Source organism: Lissotriton helveticus, chromosome 11 (assembly GCF_964261635.1).
Source record: "Lissotriton helveticus chromosome 11, aLisHel1.1, whole genome shotgun sequence".
NCBI lineage: Eukaryota > Metazoa > Chordata > Amphibia > Caudata > Salamandridae > Lissotriton > Lissotriton helveticus.
In genome coordinates, this window is record NC_136072.1 from 213,031,214 (window position 1) to 213,056,367 (window position 25,154).

A 25,154-nucleotide genomic window follows, 5' to 3' on the forward strand; every position below is an offset into this window, starting at 1 on the left:
GGGTGGTATTCTCACCGCTTACTATACCTTAAAAGAAGTCTTAATAAAACAATAAGATCATTGTATAGGAAAGCAAAAGGGTTATAATTTTTTTTTATATCCCTCAAAATCAGAGAATTGAAAAAGGGATATAAGAATGAAATTTGGAAAGCCAAGCAAGCATTTTATGAAGAAACTTGGTCTAAATTACATTATGCTTGTAAATCTAAAGACTTGCGGCTATTTTGGAGTATTATTAACAACCTTGAAAATGGCAATAATAGAAGTAATAGTGCCAATGTTGATGAATTAAGTTGGGTAAACTTTTTTAATTTGAAAATTGCTTCTCAAAGCCCAAAGTGCAGGAATGGTAAAAGTAATCGACATCACTGCCTACATGAGACAATAAATGAAGGGACAAATGTTAGTGCCTATGATCTACAAAGTTCCCTTGACATTGAGCCATGGTCGGTCGACATAGTAAAAAAAGTTATAAACAAGATTAGATCTAATGGAGCGCCTGGCCCTGATGGAATTCCAAATGCCATATTTAAAGCACAATTAAGGAATTGGCCAGAGCTATTAACGCTCCGTTTTAATGATGTGCTTAAATCAGGCCTTATTCCAGTATCATGGCAGGGAAGTACTATTCAACCAATATATAAAAGTGTCCCACATTACAATCCCGCAAACTATCGCTTAATAACACTCACAGATGTAGATGCGAACATTTTTGCTAGTTGTCTGCTGGATGAATTGGAATCATGCGCTATAAGAGAGGAGTTGATACCTAATTTACAAACTGGATTTAGAAAGGGTGAATCAACTTATACTAATTTGATTTTATTAACATTATTAGGCGAAAGAGCCAAAAGTAGGAAACGAAAATTGTATATTTGCTTTATTGACCTAAAAGCCGCTTTTGATTCTGTGCCCAGAAATGTTCTTTGGTCGAAGTTAATTAATTGGGGTATATCTGAAACACTTCTAAAAATGATCAAATTATTATACTCCGACACCTGGGTACAGATCAAAATCGGCGACGGTAGAAATTACGACCCATCGCCTAGCAACTAATGTCGGCTTGAAACAATGTTGTGTTTTGGCTCCTTGCCTTTTTTCTTTTTATGTCTGACCTCCCTGCCCATTTTAATAATGTTAATGCGCACTCCCCCTCTGTGTTTGGTAAAGAGATAAAATATTAGCAATATGCAGACGATACCATTTTATTGAGCCAAACGGTCATAGGGTTAAAAAGACTAATAGATTCGTTTAACACTTACGTTACACAAAACGGGTTAACAATAAATATAAAAAAACAAAAATAATGACAGTAGGAAAAGGCAAACTGGGAGTAAAAGAATAGAATATTAATGGTTTGGTTATCGAAAATGTTAAATCAAATAAATATTTGGGAATTACGTTTGATGAAGGTATGACATTTAGGCAACATTTTAATAACCTTGAAGCTAGGGGCACCTTGCTCGCATTTGCCTTTAGAAAATTGAGGGATAAGCTATCATGCCCTAATTATGAACATCTGAGGAAGGTCATGAGAGCAAAGTTAATCCCATCTTTGTACTACGGTTCTATTATTTTTCGGGGCAAAGATGCGAAACTGCTCGATGACGTAAAATTAAGGATATATAAATCGGTTTTTAGGATCCCCAGATATATTAGTCGTGCCAATATAAGACTTGAATCTGGTTTAAAGAATCAGTTATTGGCCCGACAATCTACATTTTTAAAGTCCTTATGGTCATTATCTCGAGCAGAAGAGGGCTCATTAGCAAAGTTGTGCTGGCTTGAGATCTCGAAAGGTGAATACGCGAGGAGTTGGCAGACCTATTTAAATGAGTGCTTATGTAATTTTGAATGCCCAAAATTATGGCATGAAGTAATGAGTAAAATGATTTATAAGAAAATAATTAACCAAACGGCTGCTCTACTGTCTACTATAATGGATAAAGAGGAACTAAGGAAAAAAATCACTTATGGTCAATAGCTAACTATTTTGGCAAATTGTCTCCCCAACCTTATTTGTTATATCATTTAAAACCTCTGATTAAGAATACATTTATGTTACTTAGGTTTGGGAGATATCCAACTAAAGATGGAATTCCAAAATGGGAGAACAAATGGCCATCGAGTATTTGTAGACTTTGTGGGCTGTGTGATGAAACCTTATAGCACATTGTAACCCTATCCCCAATCTTGTCAGAGGAGCGGAAGACTGTCTTAAAGCCTATTTTTAACGAATTGGGAGTTAGAACATGTAGGAATTCAATTATTGTTTGTCTAAGAGGGGTTAACATCAAAATTATCATTCAATTTGTTAAGTTTATCATTATTGCTGAAAAGAAACTCCGTGAAGTAGACATTTTAAGCAAATGAATACCCGTTCTGAAAAGCACTTAGAAAAAATGGCAAGGGTATAAGGATCCTAAATGTTTTTAGGGAGTATGGGGGCTATTTTAAGGTATTTTATATTCATTTAGTATTTAATATTGCCCTATAATTGTGGATTGTATTTTATGTATAGCATAAGTCACTTTAATTCTCTTGGAGTTTACTCCTAGCAATAAGCCCATGGCACTTTAATTACTGTTGTTGCATAGTATTCCATGTAGTATTACAAACTTGAGGAGCTTATTTGTAATTTTTGCTGTTCGCACTTTACCTTTTGTACTGAATGCACAATGCACGTTGTCTTTGGCTGCTAATTGTTACTGGCAAAATGTTGAAACCGTTAATATTTGCTGCGAGCATAAGGCATTGTATTTAATGCATAGCACAAGCCACTTTAATTAATTTTCCTGGAGTTTACTCCTAGCAATAAGCCCATGGCACTGTAATTATAGTTGTTGCATAGTATTCCATGTAGTATTACTAACTTGAGGAGTCTATTTGTAATTTTTGCTGTCAGCACTTTACCTTTGGTACTGAATGCACAACGCACATTGTCTTTGGCTGCTAATTGTTATTGGCAAAATGTTGAAACCGTTAATATTTGTTGCTAGCATAAGCCACTTTTGTTCTGATGCTGCAAGCATAATGTACTTTTTCTTCTGCTGTTAAAGGTTCTTACTAAACTGCTAAAATCGTCATTGATCATATTATGATAGGTGGATCTTTCCGAGGTTTTAAAACTATATAGTTTGTATATTTGTTTATTTTTAATCTGATTTTGTCATGGATATGTATTGTTCTTTTGTTTGTAATGATTTTAATTAATCAACAAATAAACTTTTACTACTAGTTTTTTTCCGTTTTTTTCTTTTTATATAACGCATATTCGGTCGAAGGTCATTGTAGTGCTTAACATTATCATGAAGTCAAGATGTTTTTTATTGAGGCACAGAGAGATTGAATAATTTTCCCAGAATCACAGGAAGATGAGGACAGCCTGGACTGAGCCTGGTTCCCAAGTTCCCATGCAGCCCTGGCCTTAACTCCACATCATCTACCATGCAGGCATTGCAGTCCGAGGGCGCCTACTAACTAATGCATATTTATCAAGTAGTTGGGTATACAACCTAATATGACTGCACTTTTTGCGATTCAAGGGCTAGATGTAGGTAATCACAATTTACCGATTCTTAAATACCGAATTTTACTGATTCGGTATTTAAGAATCGGTAAATGTGATGTAGGTAATAAATGGGTAAAATGTACCGCTTCGGTAATATTCCTTATTACCGAAGCAGTAATACCGATTCGGTAATGAGAAATACCTTCCCATTCATTCCTATGGGCCTGGAGGCCCATAGGAATGAATGGGAAGTCATTCACTGTTACCGATTCGGTAAATACCGAATCGGTAATAGCGGGGGCATATTCAAGGGTGGCAGGGTGTCACATTGACACCCTGTTTCACCCCTGAATCATGCATGTGTGCACATGTGGCGCTCATACATGCCCTAAGGGCATGTATGTCTGCCACATGGCACTTTTAAAAAAGCAAATAATTGCTTTTTTAAAGGTATCTCACTTAAGTGCTTCCTACATAGTTTATAAGGATTCGGGGCCATATGTATCAACACATTTTCCCATTGACACAGAATGGGTGAAACCCTTTGATACATCTGGCCCTATGTATTTTACCGATTCCATAAAATAACAAATTGGTAAATTACTGAATCCTTATTTGGAGCTTCCTACATTGGAAAGGGCTAAATACAGGTCGGTAACGTGAAAATTACCGATTTTCGGAGGTTACCGACCGGTATTGGGCTACCTACATCTGGCCCCAAATGATTAGTACACTAGCCGGAATCCAGCTGTTGTGCAAAAAGACCGACTGCAATAAAAATGGACTTTTAATACATTGTGCCTGTGGTTATCTGTTACAACAGTGGCCAAGTTGCTGTGACAACTTGTCGTTTGAAAGCAAAATAAAACCAAATTCACTTACATGTTAATCATCTAAAAAAAGTGACTGTCCTTTTAGTGACATATTAATTTCCACATACTTTCAACATACTAATATTCACCACATACTTTTATGTATACCACACACTAATAAAAAGTATTGAAATGCGGTAAGTGGCAAGGCAGCAGAAGTATATAATTTAGAGCAAAAACAACAGAGCTGGTTTCTTTAAAATGTTTACTTTGTATATATTTAAGCCTTTACATTTACAGCAGAAGCAGTACAGTTAAGCACAATCTAATATACACCATTTTAGCATGAGAACGACTCACATTGCAGATTTTTTTCATAGTAATAAAACTTCACAATCTGTAACACCATACCCCTTTTAAAATGTGACTCACTCATACCGCTGCTCTGTGCTGTCTGTTGGGGGCACATCATGATTTTTAGTGCATTACATGCTGAGCTAAAAGAAGAAAATATTGTCTTGGCAGCTGAGTGGAATTTGTGTGGCATTGGCAAACAGTGGGATATGGTTGGAAGCTTACAAAAACAATGAACTCAGTACTAACTGCTAAAATGTCTATTTTGAAATCAGTAGCTATAGGTCTAAGAAATATAGCATCTCTCATTTCACATCGCTCAAATATATCTCAATTGTACAGCAATTCAACTTTGGGAAATCTTTTTATCTGTCAGCCTCTGAACCTTATGTTTTTCAAATATTTGTCATATTTATGTTTGACGAGCATGCAGTTTCTTTATTCTAGCAAGTCCTATCGATTATTTGTAAGTTAATTAAAGGGATTAAATAAAGTATTGTTATGAACGTTATAGTAGTGACTTTTGTTCATATTAGGATCACATTTTCTCCCAAAAATGTTAATGGTAATCTCAAAATATTTGTAGAGCGCATGGCTGCCCCAGCAACGGGGCGTCCCAGCACGAAGATGAGCACCAAGAGAGACAACAGCACATAAGAGAAATTAGATTTGGGAGAATAGCCATGTCTTCACCAGCCTTCTAAAGGTGAGGTGGTCAGGGGTGCTGTGAATGTGAATAGGGAGGGAGTTCCAGAGGGCAGTAGCTAACCACCTGAAAGAGTGCCCGCCTGCTCTGGCCCTCTGTATCCTAGGAACTCTGGCCAAGAGCAAGTCTGCTGAACTCTGTGAGAATGTGGGAGCATAGTGAGAGTATAGATCACTCAATATTCTGGGGCTCATGCCCCCTAGGATTCTGTGGGTAATGCACAGTATTTTAAAGCACACTCTCTGTTCAAAGGGGAGCCAGTGAAGTCGATAAAGGAGACTGGAGACATGACAGTGTTTAATCAGGCAAAGATTGCGCGGGCAGCTGTGTTCCACACAAGCTGCAATCTTTTTACAAGGGATTTGTTGGCTCCCAAGAGAAGCACATTACAATAATCTAGTCTGGCAAGAACAGATGATTGTATGATCAGTTGACGAGTCTTGGAGTCAAAGAGACCCAATAAAGGTTTGAGGTCTCGCAGAAGTCCAAAGCATTTCCCTGCCACTGATTTGGCATGGGACTCGAAAGTGAGATTACTGTCCATCATTATGCCGAGGTTTTTCACTACCGGTTTAGGGGTGGGGAGGGGCTCCAAGAGCAGGAGGCCACCAGACATTGCCTTAGTGATGGCGATCTCTACCTACCAGAAGGATCTCCAATTTGGACGAGTTGAGTTTCAGATAGTTGTCGGCCATCCACTCCGAGATTGCTGTCAGATCCTGTCTAAATTTCACTGAATCTTGGTTGGGGTTGTTGGAGAAGGCACACACCAGTTGGGTGCCATCTGCGTATGACACCAGGGAGATACCCTGGGTTTTGGCCAGCAGCGCCAACGGCCTCACGTAAACATTGAATAGAGTATAGTAAAAAAGTATAGTAAATGTTTTCATATTTAAATACATGTTAATGTCTTACTATTTGTGCCACATAAACTGTATTCTGTGGTCGCCATTTAGTCCAAAAACTACAGTGCACGAATGACTAAATTACTGAATACTACACTGTTTCTGATATCAAATTAGCTAACGGTCAGCAGAAAAGAATACTCATTTGAAAGATAATAATGAAACAAGCCAAGATAAAACAGATGTGGATTGTTCTAAAGTTTTCAAAGCATACTTTAATTTGAAATATGGCTTCTGCTTATCTCTTAGGAACACACTCCACACTCCTACCCACTGAGGGCTTGGGTCGGCTCCTAGCTTCCTTCAGATTCAATCACTTTCTTGTTTAACTCAGCTTCCTGATCTTGATTGGATTGATTTGCTCCCTAGTCTTTCGATTGTACCGCCACTGGAGAAGCTCTTCTTTACCCTCACTTTTGATTTCCTGACTTGTATCCTTCCACCACAGACATAATGGAACTACTTTTCTTTCTATTTTTTTTAATTTGACATTCAGTCCCTTTTTAGCACTCCAATGGATTTTTTTCCTGCTCCTTTCTCTTTCGACTCAATGTATCTGCACATAGGGTGTGCTTGCATTCTTTCTCTTGCTCCTTGGTTCTCAGTCTGTGCATCTGGCTCTCTCTTTCCTTCCTTCTTCCCCAGTGGTGTAACACAGCCCAAAAGCTCCTGCTATGCGGGAGGGCCCCAGAGCTCCAGGGGGCCCCCTCAGCACATTACTTTTGCCAGAGAGCTCATGATTGAGCCTGCAGGGGGCACTCCGCTTGCCTTAAAGGGGGGGGGGCCCTCAAGTTTTGTTACACCAAATGTCTTCCCCTGAGGTAAGTGTCAGTCTTTTGCCCCTCCACTGCCTCTTTCTTTACCAACCACCTTTCTTTCCCCTCCCCTAAGCTTTCACCCCTTCTTTTGACCTTTCTCTTCCTTCTCTGCCCCACTTCCACCTCCATTTTACTGCTGCCCCTCTTCTGCTCCATACTGGTAACACCTATTATCATTATTAATGCTGGAGAATTCGATATGCGCTAAGCCAATAGCACTGACCAACCATCTTGAAAGTGTATTTTGATACTTTAAAGGTGGCTGCAGCATTCAGTGACGCATCACAGTGTGACACAACATAGCGTCCATTGTGTAAGTATCAAAACTAACAGTTTTAATGCTTTCAATATGGCCAACAAGCAGTATGACGCAACTAGGCATTAGACAACCGGACAGCAATCTTGAAAGTTTAAAGATGTTACTTTTGTTTACTTTCAAGATGACCACTATGTTGCATCATGATATGTTGTATCATTCAATATACGTAAGGCAGACGGAACAGAAAGACATGTATTCTGCAACACTGTTCACGCATTCGCTGTAAGGTGCAGGGTGCCCCGCTAGTTGAACACTTTAGCGATAAACAACACTCTAGCAACAACTTAGAATGGTGGATACTTGAGAAGATATTGTCAAATCCCAGAGGGGGTTCACTATCTACAACCATGAACCTACGCAAATGTAAATGGATTCATTTATTCGACTCGGTGAATGAGGGCCTGAACGAGCAGGAAGAGATTTCTAGACAGATCTCTCTGCTCAGTATGACTTAGGCTGAATTTGTAATAGGGATCTGAAAATTGCATACTGTGTAATGTATACCATCACAACATATGTGTAATTGCTAAACAAGAATGATGATTCCATACTATATATTGTAAGCCAAAATAACGTGTGTGTAACTGCTAAAATGATTTGGGTGCTCATATGTTATATAGACGGTACAAAAGGGGGTGGTGATGGACGGAGCATCTGAATCAATCAAACACTCACACCCAGTCAACAAATCTGGGTTTAATCCATCACCGTTCTTTAGCCCACTCTGCCACCCCAGTTCAGACATGGCCATATGCAAATCAGTCTAACCCTGTGCCTCATGGGAACATTCCAGCCTGAACTGCCAAGCAATGCCTTCCCTGGACAGGAAACAAGCTTCCTAGGACCGGTTTCTGGCATTACAGCCGTCCTCAGCCAGGCTTGCTTGAATCCAGTGGCAAAGTGAGCAAGGGACTCACGTCTGAGGATTTTTAAGAAAGTTCCATTTGGACATAGGTGTTGACAGTCATACTTTATTACCGACAGGTCAACCATCTAATTTTCACAAGCTGCTGTGCTGTCATTACTACAGAGTTGGTATCAGGGTGGAACTTCCTTGAAGGTGAGCAGAAACATAATGTCTCTCCACATATAATCATAATTGTCCAAACCCCGCATAAACTCTAAAGTGCCTTCATTTTTCTCAAACAGGCCACACACAGATTTATTATTTAGTCCTGAAGAAGACCCCCCCACAGACAATTACACAATCGCAATATTTTCTTTTTTAACAAAATGTTATGTTCTCGTATATCTTTAAATATGCTTTAGATTCAAGGATGGGAATTTTCCGCCTATCACAGGTAGCCGGATGTTAAGTGGGGGCTTCCGGTCACTCCTTACGTAAAGATGGAATGTCCTAGGACTCTGGAAGAGCTTCCTTTTGGCTTTGTTATGAAAGGACCAACCCCAATCTTAATTCTTGAGAGGTGCTTGCGCCACTAGTATCCCCAATCCTTGGGGTTTATTTATAGCATATTTTGTAATCATTGGACCGAGCAACACTAAGTAAATCTAGACCCGTGCTCACCCCCAACCCAGAATTCATGTGTGAGAGACCCGTGTACCTATAGTTCAAAGTACTAATTTACCATAACTAGTGTTAGACCCCTGACTATGAAATTTCGACCTAAGTCCCAGAACTCCTCTCCACCCAATTATCCCAAATTTCCAAATAAAAGTTTTCTTTCACTTTGTACCAGCTTGGTCCAATTTTGCTACCCTTTGGATGGAATGTATCCATTCATTTTCTGTCAGAGGGCAAGCTAAAATCCATTTAATGCACAATTCTCCTTGTGCCAGAAGTATCATAGTGAAAAACAATGCTCTATGTTTTTTGGTTAAAAAAACCCCAGTTAAATCCTTTGGTAAAATCCCAAATTTTATAGCCACCGTTGTTAACTTCATTTCAAAACCCATAATGTTTGAAATAGTCTTGCCTATTTTCTGCCAAAACTGGTATATTACCGGGCAACTCCAAAACATATGTCCCTCGTTTGCTTTTCCTTCTCCACATTTTGGGCACTTCTTAGTTTCTTGACTCCCCATTTTCGATAGTTTCTGAGGTGTCCAGTAGGCTTCATGTACTGTGAAGAGGTGATTTTTGTTTAAGGGTGCAGCATTCACATATGACCATAAAAAAAGAAATAGATACTTGCCCAATTATATCGAGGTCTTCGAAAGGCAGGTCCTTCTTCCAAGTCTCATAGCATTCAACCTGCGTATCTTCTCCGTTTTGGGCTAATAACCACGCTTGGGAGTGGGTCGCTTCACTACCTGGAGATCCTACCACGTTATACTCATGTGTCATGATGAGGCAGCAGAAAAATAGAAATTAAAGAAGGCTTTTTGAGCCCTGTTTAATTCATCCAGAAGCAACTCCATGCCCTTCCTATCGAATATCAGTGCTGAATATGAGACTTTTGAGAGGCTGATCTCGTGGAAAGGTATCAAGCATGTGTTATTAATAGGCGCCTACGGATGTGTGATGTAACTCTCACTACCTGTAGAATGATGACATTCATGCCCTTTCTTTCGGCAGCCTTCCATTATAGGCACAGCATGACATTTTAGAGCCTAGTTAAAATTAAATCATAAAGTTATTTTGTCTAACATCTTCCATCACCTTCTTGATTGTTTTCTATATATTATGTTTTGCACATTTATATCTATTCTATCTACTGTCTACTACTGTCAACTAAAGTCACAATCCTTTAAGCAGTAAATAACTATTATAACTTGGAATTTCTAATTTGTATCTAAATATAAATCTTTTTGTCAATATTTTCAACGTTCCCTAATTGAGAACACCAAAGGGAATCCTTAGAGTTAAACTAGATTGTAGTTTTTTAGGTCTCGCGACCTGCGTTGCACTGCTCAGCAGTGCTCCCGCTGGCGCGAGTCCTTTTGTCCGGGGTTCAGAAATGGACCCTGGAATCGCACACGCTCGTGCGTGTGTTTTTTGTCTGCTCTTATGTGATTGGGCTTTGAGTGCGTGAATTTTGTTAACAGAGCACGCAATAGGCCAAAGGCGGGCACATTGCTCCGCCCATGGCCTATTGGTGTCTGTTATGTGCACCAAAGCATATAGGTTTTCAATTATCGTGCCCAGACACGGGCACGATAATTGAAAACATATGCTTCGCAGTGGCGCGTGCGCACCACTCGCAGGCGTATTTTTTCTTTTTTTACATTTTTCTGCTGTGAAGGAATAAAGTTATATTTTTTTATTGTATTTGTTTTCTTTACGATAGGCAATAACTGGCTTGTTTTTAAAAGGAATGATAATGATCTAAACACATTAAATTCATTTGCAGGAAGAAACTAGTAACTTAAAAAGAATAAGGTGCAACTCTAACAACATTGAAGAAATATCGTCTAAACCTAAAGTCCTGTACAACGAAGTAGGTGTTAATTTAGAGCAGCCGGTGGAAAGTTGGGAAAACTTTGTTACATCCTTAAGAGGAACACTAACTACTAGTCAAGGCCCAAACCGGAGGGGAGCTGAAGTCAATCCAATTAATACGGCAAGGAGTCCAGTCTCAAAAACACTTAAGCAAACAATAAATCGAAATTTAAAGCAGCATTGCAAATTCCCAAATGATCGGAGCCTGCAAGATACCCTCTGTACGCTAAAGAAAACTTTAAAACAGAGGAGATGGGCTAACAAAAGAGTAAAAGATAATGACCAATGGGCCAAACTCTATCATGATGCAAGCCAGAAAAACAGCACATAATGTTGGTAATCAGTTATTAAACTGCAGCGGCCCAACCATCCAGGCATAGCCTCAAACATCACTGAAGCCTCTTGGGTTGCCTATCTTTTTAATCACTTTAATTACTTGAATGACTCAACTGTAGAAACCACCATCCCCCTTCAACTAAGAAATTCCTGCCCCAACAACTTAACACAGGTAGACTCAAACCAGCATGAACAAATTGATGACGACAGAGGTTCATCAAAGTTAACGCTTCGAGAGTCAGAACAGCGAATGGGCTAACCATGCCAACTAAATGCAGCAGATAAGCAAAACGCCCCCCTGGCTACAGCTATAAGGAAGCAAATTACAAGAGGAAGACGGGCGGGAGCACCAGGCCCAAATGGTATACCGCCAATGCTGTACAAGCAAGACCCTGAGTTCTGGAGCAACGCTTTAGAACCAGTGTTAGAATATGCATTAAGAACTACAAAATTCCCTAAGTCATGTAGTGGCTCAATCATCAGCCCAATATACAAGCAAGGAGCAAGGTCTGACCCAAACAACTATCGACTGATAACCCTCATAGATACAGAGGCCAAATACTTTGCAGGGATCATTTTGAATGAATTGACCAGCTGGTCCTCTACGAACAATAAAATACCCATCACTCAAACAGGCTTCCGTCAAGGGCATGGCACAACAACCAACATCATGCCCATAACCATGCTTATGGATGCCGCGAAGCAGGGAAAATACCCCCATAACTCAGCTTCAAAGACTACTCAGCAGCTTTTGACCACGTTGAATGCATTAACCTCTGGCAAAAGCTAGACAAATGGGGGATACCATCACCTTTATTAGACCAACTTATCCAATTGCATACCAACACCTGGATTAGAATTAAATTAGGCGCTGGGAAGCACCTTTCAACGAGAATTACAACTACAAAGGGTCTAAAGCAAGGCTGTGTTCTAGCCCCCATGCTATTTAGCCTTTTTTGGTGGATTTACCAGGGGAACTGGATAGCTGTCTTTCACACGCTCCGAAGCTAGGGGTCATGACATTGACAAACCTGCTATATACGGAAGATCTAGTTCTGATCAGTAGTACTCCCATTGGTCTCCAGCACCTCCTTGATGCAACATACAAATTTTCGAAATTGAACGCACTGGAAATTAATTTCAAAAAATCTAAAATCCTAGCAGTAAATTACCGGAAGAAGGCAAATCCAAAGTGGTACTCAGCAAGCAAATGTCTTGACCAAGTAGCAAGTTACAAATATCTGGGTGTCCTGCTAGACCACAAGAACTCTTTGAAGCCTCAGCTTGAATCTCTAAGAAGAAAGGGAGCCACAACTTACCTAGCACTAAAACTTTTAAAGAAGCTGCTGTCGGACCTCACGCTCGATCCTTTCTTAAAAATCTTGCAAGCAATATTGCAGCCTACACTCAATTATGGCAGCGAATCACTGATGGGCAGAGACGCGGTAACTCTCGATAGCATAATAACAACTTCCTATCGAGAGATCTTCCAGCTCCCTAAATATGTTTCACCGGCCCAAATCAGGTTGGAATTCGGCCTCCAAAAGCAGGTAACAGAAAGAAAAGGGGCTTTTGTTAAAAGCTGCATAAAATAAGAGCTGCTGAAGTGGGATCCTTGAATAATCACCTTTGGACAGAGCTTTCACGCTCTCAAACCCCAACCCTATCTCAAAGCTGGTATAAAAATTGCGACCATGGAAAGATTTTTGCGGCTCTGTATGGGAGTCGGAGCAATAAACTCGCTTCTACCACCTTGGGAAAGAAGGGCTGGTGACCAGTCCTGTCATTTGTGCACCAGTGGTGTGGAGAACCTTATCCACATCATGTGCATCTGCAAGAAGTTAAAAGACCTACGGAAAACGTTATTGAAGCCATTCTTCAAACAGCACGGTGTCAGGTCTTGTAGGCAGGCAGTTATGCTGTGCTTTAATCCATCTTTAGTACAGCTAAACTGCCGCCTGATACCATTTTTTGCACTGACTGCAACAAAGCTAAAAAATACTAATCTGTAATAGCAACATCATTGGGAACTGTTTGTGTGAACTTGTAACCCCAACTCTCACAATGGAATCTGGTAGCAAAGGAAAAGAAACCATAAAAATAAAAAACTAATAAATAACAGTTGCTACAGGTCGCCTTACTTGTCAAAAGGGAATATAGCACCAATTCAATATATTAAAAAAAAAGGAACTCCTTATTGAGCTGCCATTCAAAAGACCCAGAACTGACTGTTTCTAGGGTCACATGCTCATTTGATATTATCTTAAAAGTTCTCCGTATACATAAAAGTGCTTTATTTTAAAACCTTTACATTTTTATCCTTTTAATACAATGAGATTGATTTTATTGTTAAATGTACTATATGCAACAGTTTTAATTAATCATGCATAATAATAAATAAACATTAAATTAGTTAAAGACAGCAGTGTGGGAATTACTACAAAAAGAGAAAAGGACGTTTTGAAAACAAGTGAAACTGAGGCAGAGTTAGGCTTTCATCTGGTGTCAATCTGCACAGATGGCACCTTTGGAAGGGCTGCCTGAGGGTACCCCAGGTTCCATGAGGAAAGGTGCGCTGTACACCTCAGCCGCTGCTGAGAATGCGGGACTTCAGTCGCGCTCGCTCAGGTGTAAGACTGCATCAGAGAAAACCAAAATACCCTGTGGCACCAGATTACATCAAATGCCATCGTGATATCAGAGCAAAATAATAGGATGAGTGACTCGTTTTGCTTTCAGAGCAGAGGTGACACCCAGAAAAATAGGTAGATGGGACAACACTGCGGGTTCGGAATGCTACAAAAAACAAACAAACACAGTCCTATAAAGTAGAAATAGAAACACTACCCTGTATCACCAGTAAACTACAGAGTAGAAACTCAATGTGTGCCGATGAAGCAAAGTAGAACAGAATAGCAGCTCTGTGGTGGAAGATTGAAAGGGAAAGGGTAAAGTAAAACTTCCCATTGTGGCATCACATTGAAACAAAATGTAGAAATAAAACACTGTGAGGTCAAATCAGGTCAACCATTTATCATTGCGGCCCCATTGAAAAAACGAGCACACAGGGAAAGCTTGTTGTGACGTCAGAGTAAAGCAGAAAACATCTTATTTTGCCCGCAGTGAAAAGAGGAATATGTCATGTCGAGGTCAAAGCAAAGACTTGTTACCACGACAGCGGAAAAAAGCAAGTGCACCTCACTATGTCCTCAGGGAAAGGAGAATAATAAAGGCAATATCTCTATGACATCAGAGGAAAACAAGCACACCCGATTACGTTCTCAGTGAAAATAGAGTACTCGCTGGGAAATCTCCTTGTGACTTAAGAGGAAAGCAAAACACACGTCCGCACGTTCCTAGTGAATAGAAAGCAGCCTGTGAATATATGATTGTGATGTCAGAGTAAAGCAAACATTGAAAAAAACGTATTTACGTCTCAGTGAGAAAAAGTTAGGTATGAGACTGTCACGTTGCTTTACCTGAGCAACGCGGGTACCGATAGAAATATCTTGTCATGATGTCAGAGAATAGCAAATGAGTAAAGGTTGTCATCGTGACATTATAGCAAACAACAAAGGCCTCACTATGTCGGTGCTGAAATAAGAACGCACACAGTAGCTCTCATTGTAAAGTCACAGCAAAGCGACGTACGAGAACTTAACATTCCGATATCAGTCCCAGTGTGCCATCACCTGTACAAACAGCCACTGAAAAATCTCCAACCTGGGAGTGAAGGCCTTATTCTATTGGATTTTGGACACAGACTATGTGTCACAAAATTACACAATATGGATTTGCACTGTCGTTGTGGAAGTGATCTTGTGTTCGTTTACACATGTTTCACACTCCGTGCCCCACCCTCCACCACCCCAAGACCCTCGGAAGAAACAGTATTGTTTTACATCCACCAAGGGATCGTATCAGACCGCGGGCGTGCGCTTGCTCTGGCCAAGGGCTTTTCCGAGTATCAAACATTTTCAACCGCAGACAGGATTAATTATTTTTACTCCTTTCCCCCTTCTTTCCCTTTCAACACTCCGTGATAAGCCTGCGCTCCGCAGACAGATTCGGTGCGCGCAATTAATTAAGAACATTGAAACCCGAAACAGGGGTCCCACTGATACTTGGTCCTTTTAAGCCAACAAAGAAGAAATTGGCACAGAAGCTGAAATATACAAGAGCATCTTTAATAAACTCAAATGAGTGAGACTACATCACACAGAAGCCTTAGCCACTGAATGAGGCAGTCCCTGGAGTACAGAAAACAGAGGCTTTATATAGGCTTAGGGTTACATACTCAGCATAAGACCAAGGGGCAGTCCTGGCTCATGTAAGCATACAAAATGACTAAGATGGGCATACAAGTTCTGCTTGCTCAACAAAGTGGGAGGAGAGTTACTTCTCCATACAGCAGCAAAATAGCCTGACAGTTATACTAGAGAAGCAAGTGCATTCTACTAGCTAGGCCCTTCTGGGCATGTGCGTAGGTGGAAGATGCTAAACATAGTTTGTCTCTAGGTAGACTAGAAAAGCAGTTAACAGAAAGGTAGGACAGAGCACATGGCAAACAAAATGGCTGCCAGAAATACAAAATGGCTTTCACAAAGCAGATAAGATAACTTCTAAATACAAGATGGCTTCAGCTAAATGCTAACCCATTGCTGTCAATTTACGACATTAAGACACATTACCAAGGCCCGCTTTCAAAGGCTCCGCAGGCCTCTGATGCAATTGGAATCGCCCTTTGAAAACACAGTCCGATAATATTAACCACAGCAGTGTGTGTGGTTGTGTGTGTGTGGTTGTGTGTGTGTGTGTGGTTGTGTGTGTGTGTGGTTGTGTGTGTGGTGTGTGCAGTTGTGTGTGCTTGTGGTTGTGTGTGCTTGTGTGTGGTTGTGTGTGTGTGGTTGTGTGTGTTTGTGAGTGTGGTTGTGTGTGGTTGTGTGGTTGTGTGTGTGGTTGTGGTTGTGTGTGGTTGTGTGTGGTTGTGGTTGTGTGTGGTTGTGTGTGTGTGGTTGTGTGTGTGTGGTTGTGTGTGTGTGTGTGTGTGTGTGTGGTTGTGTGTGTGTGTGTGTGGTTGTGTGTGTGGTTGTGCTCATGCAGGCGAGATCCCTTTTGTCTGGGGATCAGAAATGGACCCTGGAATGGCACATGTGTCAACCACACATACAACCACACATACACCCACACACACAACCACACACACAACAACACACACAACCACACACACAAACACACGATCAGTGCATGCTTTCACCGGGCACAAACACCACCAGCATCAGTGCACACCTTCACCGGGCACAAACACCACCTGCCGTCAGTGCACGCTTCCACCAGGCACACACCACCAGACGTCAGTGCACGCTTTCACCAGGCACACATACACCACCAGCCGTCACTACACGCTTTCACAAGGCACACACCACCAGCCGTCAGTGCACACTTTCGCCAGGCACACACACCACCAGCCGTCAGTGCACGCTTCCACCAGGCACACACACCACCAGTCGGCAGTGCACACTTCCACCAGGCACACACACCACCAGCCGTCAGTGCACAATTTCTACAGGCACACACACCACCAGCCATCAGTGCACACATCAATTGTTAACACATCCACAATTAACTATTGTAACAATCGCAGTATGGGGCACTTTACTTTTAAACATATTCATCTAAAGCGCAGCATGCCACCATTGCCTCAAAAATAAATACACATTTTTTTGGCCTACAATTTATAGACTTTTGTTGCAATTGATGTTGCAAGATTTAGCAATGCCAATAGCTCAAACTTAATTAATGCGAGACCTAATGCATTCCAAATGCTTGTTTATTTTGTACATTGGCACAGATCTCCCTTCCGATGTACATTAATGCCGCCTTCCTATTAAAGGCTTTCTCCTGTCTAGACATGGCTTTTTGCATAAGAAATGCGTATCAAACAGTAATTTCTCCACGCTCTCTTCCCAGCCTTCTTTTTATTCATTTTTGGCAAATATACGGAAATGGTTGTACAAATCTGACTCTGTGCGAGTTTGGGAATCATGGCTTTAACAAAACCCTTCAAAGTATGTTTTCAGTTTGTGTTCTGTGAATCGTGGCAGATATGCAGCTCTGGAAACAACAAATCTTCCTACATCAATAACTCAGCTCCTCCTCCAAAAAGTGTCAAGCCATCTCAGTGTGGGTGATGGAAAAGATATTTTCTTTTTGAGACCTGGAATCTTTTATTGGAAATTCCCAATATGTGCGCTTTCTTTGAGTCTAATGTAAGCGACTTCTCTCCGCCACTTTTCTGGGCCATATTTCAACTGGCAACATAGTAACTAACATCTCTCGAACTGTGGGCCAAACGGATGAGTCATCTAAACCCACCGCCACTTTTTTCTACTTCATTTCCCAATATAATCACGAGTGAACAAATGTACTACATCAGGGATTTGCAAGTCTTTTCATTTGGATGAACTGTATGTATTCAAGAAGCAAACATCAAATCCAAGGCAAACATTATTAATGAAAGCGCCTTTAGGAGTCAAGTCTGCTCATACTTGCCAATAGTACTGCACAAATACCCACACATTCTTTGAATGTGGCTGTACTGGGTTTATTGAGGAGCTGCGAGATTTACCATGTAATAAACACTTCATTTCTGAAGTTCTATTTTGTAGCTGTCTCTAATCCCAAAAAGATATTAGAGCAGCCAAGCCGTGTATTTAACCTTTGTCCTAAAGCCGGAATCAAAAGTTTGGCTCAAATGACTTGTTCCCCTCGGAAAAACAACGGGTTGGAAAGCAGAGAGTTTAGGAGCCTGTGCAGATGTGACTCTCTAATGCGAGTGTCTGCTTATTATGCACGACTTAACCTCTTCTTGACCAGTTCAGTAATTATTGTAATTTCACAATAGATACACATTCCAGAATCAACTTAGAGCCTCGAGTTTAGGAATGTATTACAAAAAAGTCAACCCCTGTAAAAGAGTTGAGTGCTGTGAATTCTCATTACATGACCACGGTGTCATTTATTGACTTGTGATTGTGATCGAAGTATAGTAGATCAGAACCCTCCTTGGTGATCATGTTCTGAGAAAATATTTCCATAACATCGTACACATTTTATAAGGAAGTTCCGCATCCAAGCATAGATCAGAGCAGACTTCGCATCGGAGAACTCTGATGGCAATTATTAGAGAGAGGAGGCAATCGATTTCCAAGTTGGCGGAGCTATTCTCAGACAAGGTATACATCTGTATCTCTGACAGACTCCTAATTGTGTCTGCCTGGCTCCAGTCTTCTTGGCCGCCCTCAAGTGCTCCCAGCTGATGTTCAGCACCGAGCTTGCTTGCTGGAGATAAAAGTTGTGACCTGCTCTGCTAATAAGTAGAAGTACAGGCTGATGAGCCCATGAACACCATTTAAATGTTCTTCTAACATTTGATAAACAGAGTGTCGACACATTCTATCTATTTGAGGACCAGCACATTTTTCACTTCATTTCTGAACCTCTAGCATGAGAATCACAATCAGCCACAGCCCTTACAGGTAAGAACGGTGGGGCCATGTGTGTGGGGGTGATTTTGACAGACGACCAAGAGAAAAAATTAAATAAAAAATTTATTTTCCCACGTGATCGTCACTCGAAATCCCCCCCAGCCGTCCCAAACTGCCTCGACGCTCTTACCTGCATGGGCCACGGCTGGTCACAATGACGGTAAATTTGTTATTGACAATAACAGATTTACTTAAGACTCTGCTATATTTACTTGGCTAAATGTGTTGTCCAGGGGGCCAATTTTCAACGCTTCTGGGGCAATATAATTGTATGAGGAATTTCTACTAAGGTCATGGTTAATCTTCTCGCATCCAACTGATGCCTGCTTGTTTGTCAAAACAAGGGTGTGTCAGAAGTTAATCGTTTCCATGCGAGAGTTCAAACAACAAAGTAATGTTTACATATTCAATCCCATTGCACAGAAGTTTATTATAATATGACACACATATGTACCTTCCTCACATTGCTCTAGCTATTTTTCTAAATGAGTATTCCTTATCGAGTTAACCACTTGGATGCTAATGACAAGGGTAACTCGTCATGGAGTGCCCATTCATTTCAATGGAAATTACATACCCTCGTTGGACATGCCTTAGCATCCAAGTGGTAAGGATCCATGATCTATTGCTCAAATTCCTGTAGATTGATCATTTCAAAACTATTCCGTGATCCTGAAATGTGAAGCAATTCATAAATGTTAAACAAAGGGCCTCCAAAATAATGGGGGAAGTCCCACAGGCTTGGCATCAGTCTCCGCACTCAAGGCAGAATCTCTTCAGTGAGAATTCTCACTGCGGAGATTACGCCCAGACTGTGGAAACTCCCCCACAACTGAGAGGCCTCCACTACGAGAGCGGAGGCCCTTTCTTAATCAGACCCTGAAAGTTTGCTCAGAATCATCTTCATTCACTAATGAAATAAAATTATTCATTTGCTAAATCGATCGATCCCTGCCCTTCCCACCAAAGATCAGAGCAAAACATGATCTTTCTGATCTTGTCATTTTCCTTATAAATTTACCTTCATGTTTATAAGGTTGTTTAAGATGTTTGTATATCTGCAGCATCCGTGTCCCAAGCTTTCTGAATAGTCAATTTCGGCTCAGAACTGCATCACAAATTATCAACCTATTATGCTCTAGTGTCACCTTCTCACTATCTTACATAGGGTGGAACATAGGTGACAGACAACCGAAATATAAAATATAGCCTACCCTAAAGAACCAACACACTGAAATGAGAATTTCATCCATTTCATAAAAGATAAATGAGAACCTACTAATAACATGGAAACTATCATACAAGAGCTTGTTCTCATTTTACACATAATACAAAGTACTAATAAAGAAAACACAGCCAGTGTTCATGCAGAGATGGTTGGCATCGCGAAGGACCTCTAGGCTGTATTTGTTTGTATTACTGTAGCTGAATCAAGAGAGTTTGAACTGTAATACTATGATGTTGCTACAGAGTAGTAAACAACGAGACAACATTGAAAGTGCATACATTGCTAGTAGAGGCCAGCGATCAGAAAAACAAAAATCGGAGGGCTTTTTCATGTCTACTCTACCAGATGGAGGTGAAGAACATGCAAAATCATGTATGGACTTTGTGGAAGGCATAGTTGCAGAAACCTTCAAGCATCACTTTCCTAAGCGAAATTGAGAACAGTAGGACCCATTGCATAAACAGAATTATAGATTGTAGAGAGCTCTTACCTCTGAACACTTTAAAGGCAAATATGAAATCATATTTCAATGTGCTCGTATAACACGGTTTAAGCTACCACCAAAATGTCCTTAAGGAGGATCAATGCTTCAGAAAGTTAAGATCCTGTGCTCAAATACTAAGCCAGCCAGGACCATTTGGGAAAATATGCACACTCAGGCTTCTTTGGTTCACATTTTTAAAGATGCATTCAAACTTCAAATTAATCATTACAGAAAGTAGAAATTTAGGATCAGAAGCCAGTTCATTAATAAATGTAATAATGTACTTATTAAAATACTTTCTCACTTCACCACAACTAACTTGGGTATGGCTCAGAAAGAGATTATCTCATTATTTTGGCAGGGAGACTGTCCGTTGTTTGAATGGAATGCATGCCTTTAGGAAGTAGAACATATATATTAACACTACCTTTTCTTTTCTTTTGTAAATCCTGGAAGATGCTACATAATCTTTGAGATTAGAAGTACTTTTAAGGTCCCAATTCCTTGGAGGTTTTCCTGAAAGACCTCAGTGATTTGGTATAGCTAAGAATGATTGGGATGTATTTTCAATGTGATATCAAGCAGGGGGTGTGGCAATCAATACGCATATCTTCTGACTTTTGTCACTCATAGTAGTGCCCATCGAAATCAAATGAGCTTCTGGTTATGACATGATTTTTCCTGAACCCTTGCATAGTCTATACTTCTCCCTTAGCATAGGTTCCTAAAATGCTAATTTTCGGACTCATCCTCAGATTGCTTGGTATGGTTGGACAGAATTAAACTTTTGAATATAATGCCTGCTCCCAATGTGGCCTAATAGGTAGCAAGATGGCCTCATAGGGAATATGTATTCATTATTTTGTTTCTAGTAATGTATTCGATTTGCTGAGGGGATGTTGGGAATAATGAGAGTGTTGCTGTAGTCCCAGGGAGGTCTGTGTAAGGAATTATATCCTTTTTGTGTGGTCCTTCTGACAGTGTAGACTTACTTGCTCCTGGATCTTGTTTTCCTTGCCACTTTACCCTGCTGGGCTTGGAAAATCCCTGGAAAGAAATTAAAACATGTTAGAACAGCACTAGAAACATAGGAAAGGCTATAGTGGGACAGGAAGGGAGAAGAGAGTAACTAAAGAAAAGGAAATGCAGAATATTGACAAATGTCTATTTAAGTCTCATTTAAATTAGGATGCTCACATAATTTGCCTGATGAACATTATTTATTTCTCTTTGTAGTACATGGAAAATTATGGGTGTGGTTGAAGAGGATATGGTGCCACAAAACACCAAATAGCATTAAACCTATTTATAGCGCAAACTGTCATGAATTAATCGTTACCTGAATGTGACCCACAATGAGAAATATATTGATATATTATGGGGAGAGGAAAAAGGAAGTAAAAACAATAGCAGTTATTGTCATGTGTGTTAATTGAGATCAACAATAGCAGAAAGGAGCTTGGTTAATGACTGAAAGTATTTCTTATTGTTAACACATTTCAGTTCATGATCATTTGCAAGGTATTGTGACTCCTTGGGAAACAACCTTTACAACACAGTCATTACAACGCACTACCTTTACAACGCAGTCATTAACACGATCATCAGCCTCCCAGACATTTATGGAGCTTCATTGGCTCCCAGTCTTACAGAGGATACAATTTAAGTCTCTCTGCAGTGTTTTTAAAGCTTGGCACAGTCTGGGGCCCAAACCGCTGCAGAATATATTTGAATGGTATGTCCCCACTCACAGTCTCCACTCTTTCTCAGCTAAATTGGTGAAAGTCCCCAGGTTCCGAAGAATAAAAGCGGGAGAAAGAGCTTTTACTATTGCAGCGGCTCAACTCTGGAATAACCTTCCAATTGATTTGAGACAGATGGAAGACCTGTTGCAGTTTAGGAAGAAAATAAAGACCTGGCTTTATCCCAGGATATAACTTTTAGTCCTCCTATAGTTCTTGGAACATTTTCTCTTCCACTGCACTTACGATGATAGGGCATATTTATCTCCGTGCCAGGATACCCGTTGGGTTACCATGCGCTCTACATGTACTGATAACAATAACAATGCAACATCCTTTACATTTCATGCTATTACAACGCAGCCATTACAACGCGTGTCACTACAACACATGCCATTACAACGCATGCCTCTTCAACGCCTGCCATTACAACTCATTATAAGGTGAGTAATGGAAAATAGTAATTTTTACCCCTACACTATCTAACACTTACCCTACTGTTGCACACACTGGAGTGGGAATAGTCATTTTTACCCCTACACTATCCAACACTTACCTTACTGTTGCACACACTGGAGTGGGAATAGTAATTTTTACCCCTACACTATCCAACACTTACCTTATTGTTGCACTCACTGGAGTGGGAATAGTATTATTTTCTCCCTACACTATTCAACACTTACACTACTGTTGCCCTAAAAGTATTATGCGTTGTAATGGTATGTGCTGTAATGGTATGTATTGCAATGGAATGAGTTGTAAGTGTAGTTTCAAAAAATGCATTGTGATGGCATGCATTATAAAATCATGCGTTGTAATGGATGTTGCGATGTAAAAGCCAAGTTGTAAAGGCATGCATTGTAAAAGTTTGCTTTGTAACGTGGCCTATTCGACTCCTTGAAGCACAGAGGTGAAGGTTTTCTTCCCAAAAATACTTTTTCATTTGTACACAATAATGATAATATGGCAACAACTTTTTAAAACAAGTAATTGTTTTTTTAATAATTTTAATCAAACGAGTGTGCATTTCATTGCAGATTTTCTTTTTGTATAACCTAAAACATAATGTCCTGTATACACTGGATGCTGCACAAGCCAACCACCAATCATCAAGACACTGTCCCCCTTCTTTTATTGCAGTGACATCTAGTAACCTTGCCCTAAATAGTTGCAAATTAGCAAAGGGAGAGAGTGCGACCTCTTCAACCCAGAGTTTTTTTTCCATGGCTGTCACTATGTCAAATACTGCCTCCAATATGACGGTGCCAGCATTTTGCAATTTTTGCCTCCTTAAATCAATTAACTTTGAGAGTATCAGGACCAACTACAGGTTTGCAAGATTTATGTCATATTCACACTCAAACTCTATTCTATTAACTCACATACCTTTATTGATTCTCACTTACTTGCGCTCATTAATGCTCACTCTCTCTCACTCACTCTATCTCAATCATTTATTCTCACTCTGACTCACTCATACTTTCCCAATCACACTCACTTGTACTCAATCTTATTCACACACACATTCTTACTCAGTCTCACTTATTCTCACTCACTCTGACTCACTCATTCCCGCTCAATCCTATTCACCTTCACTCTTACTCTTGTTCACTCATACTCACTAGCATGACCCTTCTTCTCATTGTCTCATTCCCACTATAGCTCACTTATTCGTAAACAGTTACACTCACTGTCACTCATTCTCACTCACTCACAGTCTCACTTGCTCTCACTCACACTCCCTCACACTATCTAACACACCTCTCACTCATTCTTACTCATTCGTCATTCACGCTCACTTACTCCCAGTAATTCTTTCTCACATCTCACTCAGTTATACTCATTTACTCACACTTGATGTCACTCATTTTCACTCACTCTCCTTCACTTATATTCACACACAAAAAAACGCATGCGACACAAGATCACACAACACACACATTTTCTTTTACTCAAACATACTCTCACCTACAAACTTGCACACTCCATACATTTAAAAGCATTTTATTTTGCTAATCTCAGCTGTCAACAGAGTTTGCATTCCTGCTGCAGGTCTTCCATTTGTATTATATCTACAGTGAATAATAGACTATTATTCATTATTAGTGTCCAAAAAAATGAGCAATAAAAAAGAAGGGAGAACAACTGACACTCTTGTAGTTCTGACCTGATTTTTAAATTCTTAGGCCAATGGGCACAAAAGCTGTGTCAATGTTAACCAGGGGCAACCGAGGGGGTGGGGGCAACTGCAACATCTGGTGATCCCTAAATTACATCAAGGTCTCCAGTCCCCAATTCCTAAGCTCTTGATTCTATCTAGGTTGTCTCCTCATTATGCCTTTATTGCACTTGTATTCCTTTCGCCCTCTGAGCTCACACATCAGGTTTTTTATTACTTCTCTCACTTCTGTCTCGCACTCCAATCTCTTTCTCTTTCAAATGTTTCTTTCTACATGCCAGCTATCTCTTCCTTCTCTCAGAAGTCTGTTTTTCATGCATTCCCCTTTTGTGTAGTATTTTGTTTTTCTCATTTTCACAAATGACTATCTCTAGCTTTCTAATATCTTTCTCCTCATTTCTCTAACTCCCCCCTTTATTCTCTTTCTCCCTCTGTCTCTCACAAACAAGGCCAGATTTTGTGCTGGTGCACCCAGTGCAACAATCTTTGTTGTAGTCCCACCCAAAAACCTCTTTGTCCACGGATTCCCTCACTACCATGCTCCACCAGTGCTCATCTCTCCATAGCCTATTCTCACACATACATTTCATTTGTTTTATAGCACTACTCACACCAGTGTAGGGTGTCAGAGCACTTTACATTACATACACATTATACAGAGACAATGAATCATACATGTGTAAATAATCTTCAGGAAATGTTACTTAAAACAATAAAGATTACCAGGTGTAGGAGCCACATGTCACTGATACTTGTACGCAGTATATTTTAAGATTATTTGGTCTAAATCATGTCATAGTGGTTGACTGT

The 25,154-nt window shown here is 40.2% G+C and overlaps 1 long non-coding RNA gene across 1 annotated transcript in view; it reads right to left on the reverse strand.

The window, feature by feature from the left end:
- LOC144791452 (uncharacterized) overlaps positions 1 to 25,154 on the reverse strand; it is a 320,387-nt gene that overhangs the window by 93,394 nt on the left and 201,839 nt on the right. The window contains exon 2 of the long non-coding RNA XR_013602397.1: positions 21,416 to 21,470. This is a non-coding gene — a long non-coding RNA (uncharacterized LOC144791452). The remainder of the gene's footprint in view (positions 1 to 21,415; positions 21,471 to 25,154) is intronic.